The sequence below is a fragment of the Arachis duranensis genome, chromosome 1 (genome assembly GCF_000817695.3).
Source record: "Arachis duranensis cultivar V14167 chromosome 1, aradu.V14167.gnm2.J7QH, whole genome shotgun sequence".
NCBI lineage: Eukaryota > Viridiplantae > Streptophyta > Magnoliopsida > Fabales > Fabaceae > Arachis > Arachis duranensis.
In genome coordinates this window covers 76,783,129-76,796,035 of record NC_029772.3, presented here as the reverse complement: position 1 = coordinate 76,796,035, position 12,907 = coordinate 76,783,129, and the positions used below count along the sequence as shown (strand labels likewise).

Sequence of the window (12,907 nt, the reverse complement as noted above, 5' to 3'; positions counted from 1 at the left end):
CTCAATCCTTGAATCCTACCCGGAATACCACAGACAAGGTTTAGACTTTCCGGATCCTCAAGAGTGGCCGCCATCAATTCTAGCTTATACCACGAAGATTCTGATTAAGGAATCTAAGAGAAGCTCATTCAATCTGGTGTAGAACGGAGGTGGTTGTCAGGCACACATTCATGGATTGAGGAAGGTGATGAGTGTCACGGATCATCACCCTCTTCATAATTAAGCGCGAATGAACATCTTAGATAGGAACACACACGTTTGAATGGAGAAATAGAAACAATTGCATTAATTCATTGAGACGCTGCAGAAATCCTCACCCCCAATAATGGAGTTTAGAGACTCATGCCGTCAAAGTGTATAAAATTCAGATCTGAAAATGTCAACAGGTCCAAAGTAAATCTCTAAAAGTTGTTTAAATAGTAACAAATAAGTCTCTAAAAGTTGTTTAAATAGTAAACTAGTAACCTAGGTTTACAGAAAATGAGTAAACTATGATAGATGATGTAGAAATCCGCTTCTGGGGCCCACTTGGTGTGTGCTGGGGCTGAGACTTAAGCTTCTCACGTGCCTGGGGCTGTTTTGGGCGTTCAACGCCAGGTTGTAACCTGTTTCTGGTGTTGAACTCCAACTTGTAACCTATTTCTGGCGCTGGACGCCAGACAGCAGCATGATACTGGCGTTGAACGCCAGTTTACGTCATCTATCTTCGCGCAAAGTATGGACTATTATCTATTGCTGGAAAGCCCTGGATGTCTACTTTCCAACGCCGTTGAGAGCGAGCCAATTAGACTCTTGTAGCTCCAGAAAATCTATTTCGAGTGCAGGGAGGTCAGGATCCAACAGCATCAGCAGTCCTTTTTCAGCCTAACTCAGATTTTTGCTCAGCTCCCTCAATTTCAGCCAGAAAATACCTGAAATCACAGAAAACACACAAACTCATAGTAAAGTCTAGAAATATGATTTTTGCCTAAAAACTAATTATATTCTACTAAAAACCAATTAAAACATACTAAAATCTACATGAAATTACCCCCAAAAAGCGTATAAAATATCTGCTCATCAGTTCTCGCCCAACAATCGCGAATTTGAAGCTCATCATAGACATTCGATCCTTGAATCCTACTCGGAATACCACAGACAAGGTTTAGTCCTTCCGAATTCTCAAGAGTGGCTGCCAAAGGGTTCTAGCTTATACCACAAGGATTTTGGTTAGGGAATCCAAGAGATACTCGCTCGTTCTAAGGTAGAACGGAAGTGGTTGTCAATCATGCGTTCATAGGTGAGAATGATGACGAGTGTCACGGATCATCACATCTATCATGTTGAAGTGAAACGAATATCTTAGAATAAGAATAAGCATGAATTGAATAGAAAACTGTAGTACTTTGCATTAAAACTCGAGGTGCAGCAAAGCTCCACACCTTAATCTATGGTTTGTAGAAACTCCACCGTTGAAAATACATAAGTGATCAAGGTTCAGGCATGGCCGAATGGCCAGCCCCCAAAGTCTAAGAACCAAACGTCCAAAGATGGATGCTAAGATAAAAGACGAAACCAAGATGTCTAATACAATAGTAAAATGTGCTATTTATACTAGACTAGCTACTAGAGTTTACAGAAATAAGTAATTAATGCAGAAATCCACTTCCGGGGCCCACTTGGTGTGTGCTTGGGCTGAGCTTGAGCTTTACACATGCAAAGACTTCTCTTGGAGTTAAACACCAAGTTGTAACGTGTTTTTGGCGTTTAACTCTGGTTTGTGATGTGTTTTTGGCGTTTAACTCCAGAATGCAGCATGGAACTGGCGTTGAGCGGCAGTTTGTATCATCTAAGCTCGAACAAAGTATGAATCATTATATATTGCTGGAAAGCTCTGGATGTCTACTTTCCAACACCGTTGAGAGCGATCCATTTGGAGTTTTGTAGCTCTAGAAAATTCATTTCGAGTGCAGGGAGGTCAGAATCCAACAGCATCAGCAGTCCTTTGTCAGCCTTCTATCAGAGTTTTGCTCAGGTCCCTCAATTTCAGCCAGAAAATACCTGAAATCATAGAAAAACACACAAACTCATAGTGAAGTCCAAAAATGTGAATTTTGCATAAAAACTAATGAAAACATCCCTAAAAGAAGCTAGATCCTACTAAAAACTACCTAAAAACAATGCCAAAAAGCGTATAAATTATCCGCTCATCACAACACCAAACTTAAATTGTTGCCTTGAGTCTATAGGAACTTAGAATTTCATATAGTATTATTGATTCTCCTAGTTAAGTACATTGATTCTTGAACACAGCTACTTTATGAGTCTTGGCTGTGGCCCTAAGCACTTTGTTTTCCAGTATTACCACCGGATACATAAATGCCACAAACACATGACTGGGTGAACCTTTTCAGATTGTGACTCAGCTTTGCTAAAGTCCCCAGTTGGAGGTGTCCAGAGCTCTTAAGCACACTCTTTTTGCTTTGGATCATGACTTTAACCACTCAGTCTCAAGCTTTTCACTTGGACCTGCATGCCACAAGCACATGGTTAGGGACAGCTTGATTTAGCCGCTTAGGCCTGGATTTTATTTCCTTGGTTCCTCCTATCCATTGATGCTCAAAGCCTTGGATCCTTTTTTACCCTTGCCTTTTAGTTTTAAGGGCTATTGGCTTTTTCTGCTTGTAGGTGGGGTTTATGGGGAAGAGTGGATGGATGTGAGTGGTGAAAGGGTAATTGGGAAGAGAGATTGAGTTGATTGGTGAAGGGTGTTTGGGGAAGAGTGTTATTAGATTGTGTGAAGAAGAGAGAAGGTAAGTTGAGATAGGTGGTGATCCTGTGGGGTCCACAGATCCTGAGGTGTCAAGGATTTATCATCCCTGCACCAATTAGGCATGTAAAATGCCTTCTGCATGCAATCCCGGCATTTAACGCCAGATTGATGCTTGTTTCTGGCGTTAACCGCCAGTTCTATGCTTGTTTTGGGCGTTCAACGCCAGTCTGTAGCATGTTTCTGGCGTTGAACGCCAGCTTTCCTCAGGGTGCAATCCTGGCATTTAAATGCCAGATTGCTGCATATTTCTGGCATTCAACACCAGATCCATGCTCTGTTCTGGCGTTGAACGCCAGCCAGATGCTCCTTACTGGCGTTTAAACGCCAGTAAGCCCTTCCTCCAGGGTGTGTTGTTTCTTTTGCTGTTTTTGATTCTATTTTTAATTTTAGTATTTGTTTTGTGACTCCACATGATCATGATCCTAATAAAACATAAAAGAACAATAAAATAAAAAATAAAATTAGATAAATAAAAATGGGGTTGCCTCCCAATAAGCGCTTCTTTAATGTCAATAGCTTGACAGTGGGCTCTCATGGAGCCTCACAGGTGATCAGGTCAATGTTGTGGACTCCCAACACAAAACTTAGAGTTTGGATGTGGGGATTCAACACCAAACTTAGAGTTTGATTGTGGGGGCTTTGTTTGACTCTGTACTGAAAGAAGCTTTTCATGCTTCCTCTCTATTGTTACAGAAGGATAGCCTTGGGCTTTAAACACAAGATAGTCCCCATTCAATTAAAGGACTAGCTCTCCTCTGTCAACATCAGTCACAGCTCCTGCTGTGGCTAGGAAGGGTCTTCTAAGGATGATGCATTCATCTTCCTTTTTCCTAATCTCTAAGATTATGAAATTAGCAGGGATATAAAGGCCTTTAACCTTCACTAACACATCCTCTACTAATCCATAAGCTTGTCTTTGTGATCTATCTGCCATCTCTAATAAGAATGTGGCAGGTTGTACCTCAATAATCCCCTGCTTCTCCACTACAGAGAGTGGCATAAGATTTATGCCTGACCCTAGGTCACACAGAGCCTTCTCAAAGGTCATAGTGCCTATGGTACAGGGTATTAAGAATTTACCAGGAACTTGTTTCTTTTGAGGTAACGTTTGTTGAACCCATGTATTTAGTTCACTAATGAGCAAGGGAGGTTCACCTTTCCAAGTCTCATTACCAAACAACTTGGCATTCAGCTTCATGATGGCTCCTAGATATTGAGCAACTTACTCTCCAGTTACATCTTCATCCTCTTCAGAGGAAGAATAGTCTTCAGAGCTCATGAATGACAAAAGGAGGTTTAATAGGATCTCTATGGTCTCTATATGACCTTCAGATTCCTTTGGTTCCTCAATAGGGAACTTTTTCTTACTTGAGAGACGTCCCATGAGGTCTTCCTCATTGGGATTCACATCTTCTCCTTCCTCTCTAGGTTTGGCCATGTTGATTATGTCAATGGCCTTGCACTCTCTTTTTGGATTCTCTTCAGTATTGCTTGGGAGAGTACTAGGAGGAGTTTCAGTGACTTTCTTACTCAGCTGGCCCACTTGTGCCTTTAAATTTATGATGGAGGACCTTGTTTCACTCATGAAACTTAAAGTGGCCTTAGACAGATCAGAGACTATGTTTGCTAAGTTAGAGATGCTCTGCTCATAATTCTCTATCTGTTGCTGAGAAGATGATGGAAAAGTTTTTCTATTGCTGAGCCTATTTCTTCCACCATTATTAAAGCCATGTTGAGGCTTTTGTTGATCCTTCCATGAGAAATTTGGATGATTTTTCCATGATGAACTATAGATGTTTCCATGAGGTTCACCCATGTAATTTACCTCTGCCATTACAGGGTTCTCAGGATCATAGGCTTCTTCTTCAGAAGATGCCTCTTTAGTACTGTTGGATGCATTTTGCAATCCATTCAGACTTTGAGAAATCATGTTGACTTACTGAGTCAACATTTTGTTCTGAGCCAATATGGCATTCAGAGCATCTATTTCAAGAACTCCCTTCCTCTGAGGTGTCCCACTATTCACGAAATTCCTCTTAGAGGTGTACATGAACTGGTTATTTCCACCTGTAGAATGGTCCAGTGACATCTTAGAGAACTCAGATAGACCAAAATAGAATATATCCAAAATGGTCCACTCTAAAAGCATGTCAGAAGGACACCTTTTGGTTATCTGCTTGTATCTTTCCCAAGCTTCAAAGAGGGATTCACCATCTTTTTGTTTGAAGGTCTGAACATCCACTCTAAGCTTGCTCAGCTTTTGAGGAGGAAAGAACTTAGCCACGAAGGCCATGACCAGCTTATCCCAAGAGTCCAGGCTATCTTTAGGTTGTGAGTCCAACCATGTTCTAGCTCTGTCTCTTACAGCAAAAGGAAAAAGCATGAGCCTGTTGATAAACCCCATTTGTAGGGTTTATCTTGTTTTGATTTTTAGGGATTTTATCACCTTTTACCGACATTTATTCAATTAAATAGCGTGATTTTGTATATTCTCCTTTAATTGGGCTTAAGAGTGAAAACATGCTTTTTAGGTCTTAAAATAGCTAAATGTAATTTACCTTAATTCCATTAGATGCCTTGATATGTTTGTTAAGTGATTTCAGATTTAGGAGGCAAAGATTGGATCAAGGGAATGAAGAAAAAGCATATAAAGTTGGAGAACTCATGAAGAAATGATGGAACCAAAAAGCTGTCAAGCCTGACCTCTTCACACTTAATTGACCATAAATTGAGCTACAGAGGTCTAAATGATGCGGTTCTAATTGGGTTGGAAAGCTAATATTCGGGGCTTCGAAACGATATAAGATTTGCCATAGTTGCATCGTGCATAGGGGTGCGCACACGTACAGTATGCGGACGCGCTGATGGTGGCACATGACCCACTTAATGCAACTCGTGGCTAGCGATTTTAGAAGCCTTGTGGGCCCAATCCAACTCATTTCTGATGCTATTTAAGCCAAGGATTGAAGGGGAATCAACATACTTTTGATCATTATTCATAGTTTAGTTTTAGAAGTAGTTTTAGAGAGAGAAGCTCTCACTTCTCTCTACGATTAGGAATTAGGGTTAGATTAAGATCTTCTAGTTCTGGGTTTAATTCAAGTCTCCTTCTACTTCTACCTCCAATTGGCGATTGCTACACTTTGGTTCTTCTTTCTATCCCTATTCTCTTGTTGTAGTTTCTCTTATTTTGTTTCTAGGTTTTGTAATTGAGATACTCTTGTTCTCTTTATTTTCTTTTAATAATGCAATTTGAGGTAATTCATGATAATTGTGATTTCCTTGATTGTTGTTGTTAATTCTTTGTATTCAATTGTTGTTATAATTCATTCTTGTTGTTTGCACCTTCCAAGTGTTTGATGAAATGCTTGGAAGGATGTTAGAGTAGGATTTTATGTTCTTGGCTTGAGAAGGTAACTTAGGATTTCTTGAGTTACTAGTGTCCAAGTGAGTGATAGTTGATAGCCATTGACTCTAGCCTTCATTAATCCAATTAGTGAAAAGTTAGGATTTATGGACTTGGATTGATATAGCTCACTTGACTTTCTTTTTTATTTGATTAAAGGATGACTAAGTGGGATTAATCCTTGCAACTACCATACTTGTGGCTAGTGATAATGATGAAGATTCTTGACAACCAAACCTTGCCAAGACCATTTTGTTAATAGAATTTCATTACCATTTACTATTCATTTTTTTCATTCAAAACCCCAAAATAAATAAATCCATAACCAATAACAAGAACACTACCCTGCAAGTCCTTTGAGAGACGACCCGAGGTTTAAATACTTTGGTTTATAGATTTTAGGGGTTTGTACTTGTGACAAACAAATTTTTGTATGAAAGGATTATTGTTGGTTTAGAGACTATACTTTACAACGAGATTTCATTAGTGAAATTCTAAACCATCAAAAATCCATTCATCAAAATGGAGCTGTTGCCGGGGCCCTGCAATGGTGTTATGTTATTGGTTATTGTATATATGTGAATAGTGTGAATAGGCTTGTCTTTTTCTTGCTTTCTAGTTTTAGTTAGTTCTATTTTTATTTTTTCCATAATGAATTCTCACTTTGGCTATGAGTTTGGTTCTAATTGTGTTGTAGGAAATATAGACTTTAAAGGTAACATGTAGCAAGGATGGAACACTTCAAGATGGGAGGAGCCTCAAAGAATTGATCACTCCTATTGGCAACAACCTCCGGATACTTATAGGTATAATTTCCACCCTAATACATGTCAATTCAATTGCTATGGTGAATCTTTTCATGACAATCAATCACCACCACCATATGCCTATGACTCCTATCCTCAACATGAACCTCAACCATACTCACAAGCCCTTCCACACCAAGCACCTTCCTATGATCCATATCCACCCTATCACCAATCACCCATACCATACCCTCGTGACCATCATGAGCAAGAACCTTTAGAACCACCACAACCCAATCAAGATTACTACCAAGAACCACCTCAATACACACCTTCTCCACAATTTTACCAAGAAGAACCACCTTCCTACCATGAACCCTTTCTCCAAAATAATGAACCTTCCTATTCACCCTAAGCCCCAATAGACGATCCTCTCACTTTGTTACTTCAAGGACAAGAAGCCATGAAGCGGGACACATTTGAGTTTGTGACCAATTTGACCAAGGTGGTGCACGCTTTAGCCCACCAATGTTTGAGTACTCAAGTTCTCCCCGTAGCCACATGCGAAAGCCTATGGAAGAGCAAATTATGGAGAAGATATCAGAGAATACGTTGAAAAAGGAACCGATAGTAGTAATAGAACAATTGGAGAGACCCACGGTTATTGAAACAAAGAAGGAAATGGTTTAAGATCTAAGAGATGTGGAACCGTCATGTGAATTCCAACAACCTTCGGAGCATCTCAAAATTGAAGAATATGAGGAGGCTACTCATGAGATAGATTCAATCATGGAGGAATTTCTAGCTACAATTCAATACCCCTCCATTGGGCATGAAATTGGAATACTAGAAGAGTGTGCACAACCACCCATACCCTTGGTAAACAATGAAGAATAGAATAAACCGAAGGAGATCCACTAAGGAGAGAACGTTGGCACGGTGTATATTGAAATTGAAGAATATGAAGTGGTTGATCAAGAGATGGATTTACTCATCAATGAATACCTATCCAAAATTGAATCACCTCCCATTGGGCGAGAAATTGAGGTCCTTAAAGTCAACACCAAGCCAAGTGATAAAAAGGAAAAGGTTAAAATTGAAAAAATTTGTCAAGAGGTGGAATTACACAAAAAGCACAAGGATGTAGACCTTGCATTGTCTAAGTGTGGGGAAGTCTCCCTTCCCAAGTCACCATCCAACACAATATTCGAGTGGGTAAAATCCTTATCTCTAAGCTTTATTTTCTCACTTGAATATGGTTTGATTGAAACAGATGGACAACTTAGAGCTCTTTTTGAAATTAAAAGTAAGAACGAGTTGTATAGTGGTTGCAAGTTAGGAATTAGGCTCATTAAGGTCAAAGCTTCAAGGTATAGGAACGATGATTGGAAGAATGCCACTTTACAAGGGTCTCGACGGATGGCTTGGTATGTTAAAGAGAATTCTATATGTCAACCACCCGGAAAGAAAGAGTATGAAGACCAAATCGAAGACGGGTGTGAAAACAAGATATGGGATCCCGGTTCGCTTTGTGAAGACCAACTATGGAGACTCATATCTTGGGTAGAACTTTGCCCAAGCTTGATGAAGATGGTTGGAAATTCTGTCAACCAATTGAGAAGCAAAGATCCTTGGAGATTCAAGGATGAGTACAAACATAAGCCACCATGACAATAAGCTCCTCAAAATGTCCAACTTAAGGACTTAAACTAAAAGTGCTAGGTGGGAGACACCCCACCATGGTAAACTCTTTCCATCCTCTTTTAGTTTTGTTTAATAAGTGATTTGAGTTGCCATTGTAGGTAGATTTTCATTTCATATTGATTTGTTTGTAAAGATTGGTTGTTAGTATGTTGTATTCATTAGTAGTAGATGAATAAATCCTAAAATCAAATTGCATTTTTGTGAATTGTATGATATTTGATTGAATAAAGAAGAGTTTTAGACATTATAGGGAGCTCTTGGGCATTTTTTCTGCTTTTTGGGCAAAAAAAAATGGGCATCGGCGCACTATCACGCTGTGCGCGCACGCGCAGATTGCACTTCCGCAACTTCTAGTACAAAAACCAGAGAGTTGTGTGCGCTTTGTGCTAGCATTGTGCTGGGAGCATAACCACATCCGCGCGTAAGCACGCTGTGCGTGCGCGCGCGGATTGTTCCTGTTGCATCCGCGCGTGAGCGCGCTGTGCACCCGCGCGGATTTGCACCCTGCTTTTCTCCTTCATCCTTTCCCCTTCTTTCCTCTTTTCTTTTTCTTTCTCTTTCTATTTTTTTCTTTTTCCTATTATTTTTCTCTTTTCCATTAAAAATTTTTTTAATAATAATAAAAAAAATAATAATATAATAATAATAATAACTAAATAAATAAAATACTAAAAAAACATAAAAAAACAAAAACAAAATTTTTTTTCTTTCTTTTCTTCCATTTCTTTTATTGTATTTGCTTATTTTCATTCATTGCATTTTAATTTTGTTTTTTTCTATCTTGTTCTCATTTTATTTTCTAAGTTTCTCATTGTAATAATGGTGTTAAACTTTCCTACTCAATTGTTGAGACCTTCTTGCATTATTTTGGTGTTTCTTGACTTGTTTGATATTGTTGGGTGATGAAACTTTTAAGTCAATGCTTCATCTTGTATGATGACTCTTGTGTCTAGTGCATTGATATGACCTCATATTGTCTTTCATGACCTGCTTTTTCTCATTTGAACTTGATGCTCAATATACTATTCATGCTTTAACTTTACTCTTGCATCGAGCTTAATGATATGCCTTAGCTTACATTGTTTTCTCACTCAGATGCTTAGCTAACATGTAGTAGAGAATCATACTCTTATTTGGCATTAGCACCCGCATATGTTCTATTTACTTTGATATCTTTGTTGTAGGCTTAATTTTCTTTCTTTTTCTCTCCTTTTAGGCTGGCCACCAGGAAAGGAGGAAACGGAAAAGCTTTTAAATGGGGCAACAAACAAGTCATCCGCACAACCTTTTGAAGAAGCTCGTCAATTGTAGCAACCCATCCACCTTGCTCTTCTTTGCATGCACCGAGGACGGTGCAATCTTCAAGTGTGGGGAGGTCGTTCGACCGATCTCCATGGGTAACAATTTCCTTTTCAACACCAAATTTTTTATTTTCTTTGTTAGATTAGCTATTGCATTGCATGATAGGTTGCATGTTAGTTAGAATTTGTACATATTCTTACCACTTCTTTCTTATTAGGACTACTTGGTTAGGGTGATGATTTCTTTTCCAAGAAACTGTTTTAGGGCACCCTACCAATTTGAAAAAAAAATTTTGAACTTGCTTGAAAGAATTTATTTTGGAACATGATTTTTTAGCTAAGAACACACAAGCATGTGAGATTTGAGCCTAATTGTGTGGTTACATCTTATAACCACTTATTTTTCCTTCTTGTGTGCATTATTCTCTTTCTATGGTTGTAATTTTTTATTTGTTTGATTCTATATGTCCATTATTTTATGTATTCATGCATTTATATGATTGAGGTCATCGCTTCATTAGCTCACTTACCCAAATAGCCTACCTTTTATCAACCTTTCTTAACCAACTTTGAGCCTACGCTTAACCCACTTGTTCTTTAATTTAGCACATTACAAGCCTTAAAGCGAAAAACAATAATTGTCCTCTATTTGGCTCTTCGATTAGCTTAGGCTAGTGTGTGAGTATCATTCAAGTGTGGGAACCTTGGGACATTGGGGGAGTAAAAGGGTGGTTTTATATTTTTATTGGAAATATTGGGAATTGGGTACATACTCATGTATTAATTAAAATGTATAGACCTTATGCATTGATGTTCTTGTATGTAGCTTGAAAGAAAGAAAAAAATGAGAAAAAAATAAAAGAAAAAAAAAGAAAGAAAAAGGGAAAAATGTAGATATCAAAAAGAAAAGAAGAAAGAAAATAGAAAAGAAAGAAAAAGAAGAAAAAGAAAGCAATAAAAGGGGACAAAATGCCCCAAAGTAAAGCTCAATAAAGAATCAATGCATAAGTGTTGTGAAAGGAAAAGGAAATGCATGAGTATGTGAAAAATGAAAAATGGGTAGTTAGGATAGAACTTAATTGTATAGAATGTCATAGGTTAAGTGTGAAGTTTAAGCTTATCAAAGATTCAAATTTCAAGCTCACTTGACCAAATATGCATCCTACCTTGATCCTAGCCCCATTACAACCTATGAAAAGACCTCATGATGAATGTATGCATGCATTGAATAAATGTTGATTGTTAGATGAAAAACAAATATTGGAAAGCATGATTAGGGAAGAATTGAGAGAATCGACCCTATACACTCGAGCGACTAGAGTGCAAACACTTCCAGTGAGGGTTCGATGCTCAATTCCTTGATTCCCGGCTTTCATGAGCGTTCTTCTCACAAGTCTACTTGAACTTCATTTTGATATTCGAATTGATAGGATTCATGAATCGTTATATGATCTTGGCCCTACTTGTGCATGTATGACTTGGAGGATTGATTTATTTTTAACCAAGTAGGTAAAACCATTTTGCATTTAGTTGCATCCATTTAGATAGTTGCATATAGTTTAGGTTGCATATAGTTTATTTACATGGAATAAATGTTGATACCCTTTGTTTCTCTCTTGGATTAAGCATGAGGACATGCTTGGTTTAAGTGTGGGGAAGTTGATAAACCTCATTTGTATCGTTTATCTTGTATTGATTTTTAGGGATTTTATCACCTTTTACCCACATTTATTCAATGAAATAGCGTGGTTTTGTATATTCTCCTTTAATTGTGCTTAAGAGTGAAAACATGCTTTTTAGGTCTTAAAATAGCTAAATGTAATTTACCTTGATTCCATTATATGCCTTGATATGTTTGTTAAGTGATTTCAGATTTAGGAGGCAAAGATTGGATCAAGGGAATGAAGAAAAAGCATGTAAAGTTGGAGAACTCATGAAGAAATGATGGAACCAAAAAGCTGTCAAGCCTGACCTCTTCGCACTTAATTGACCATAACTTGAGCTACAGACATCCAAATGATGCGGTTCCAGTTGGGTTGGAAAGCTAATATTCGGGGCTTCGAAATGATATAAGATTTGCTATAGTTTCATCGTGCATAGAGGCGAGCACACGCACAGTACGCGGACGCACCGATGGTGGAACATGACCCACTTAATGCAACTCGTGGCCAGCGATTTTAGAAGCCTTGTGGGCCCAATCCAGCTCATTTATGATGCTATTTAAGCCAAGGATTGAAGGGAAATCAACATACTTTTGATCATTAGTCATAGTTTATTTTTAGAAGTAGTTTTAGAGAGAGAAGCTCTCACTTCTCTCTAGGATTAGGAATTAGGGTTAGATTAGGATCTTATAGTTCTAGGTTTAATTAAAGTCTCCTTCTACTTCTACCTCCAATTGGTGATTGCTACACTTTGGTTCTTCTTTTTATCACTATTCTCGTGTTGTAATTTCTCTTATTTTGTTTCTAGGTTTTGTAATTGAGATACTCTTGTTCTCTTTATTTTCTTTTAATAATGCAATTTGAGGTAATTCATGATAATTGTGATTTTCTTGATTGTTGTTATTAATTCTTTGTATTCAATTGTTGTTATAATTCATTCTTGTTGTTTGCATCTTCCAAGTGTTTGATGAAATGCTTGGAAGGATGTTATAGTAGGATTTTATGTTCTTGGCTTGAGAAAGTAACTTAGGATTTCTTTAGTTACTAGTGTCCAAGTGAGTGATAGTTGATAGCCATTGACTCTAGCCTTCATTAATCCAATTAGTGAAAAGTTAGGATTTATGGACTTGGATTGATATAGCTCACTTGACTTTCCTTTGTTATTTGCTTAAAGGATGACTAAGTGGGATTAATCCTTGCAACTACCATACTTGTGGCTAGTGATAATGATGAAGATTCTTGGCAGCCAAACCTTGCCAAGACCATTTTGTTAATAG

The 12,907-nt window shown here is 38.1% G+C and overlaps 1 non-coding gene across 1 annotated transcript; it reads left to right on the top strand.

The window, feature by feature from the left end:
* Positions 1 to 4,955: 4,955 nt before the first annotated feature.
* Positions 4,956 to 5,063, top strand: LOC127743013 (small nucleolar RNA R71). The gene has a single exon (XR_008004340.1). It is a non-coding gene; the product is annotated as a small nucleolar RNA R71 (small nucleolar RNA).
* The last annotated feature ends 7,844 nt before the right edge of the window (positions 5,064 to 12,907 follow it).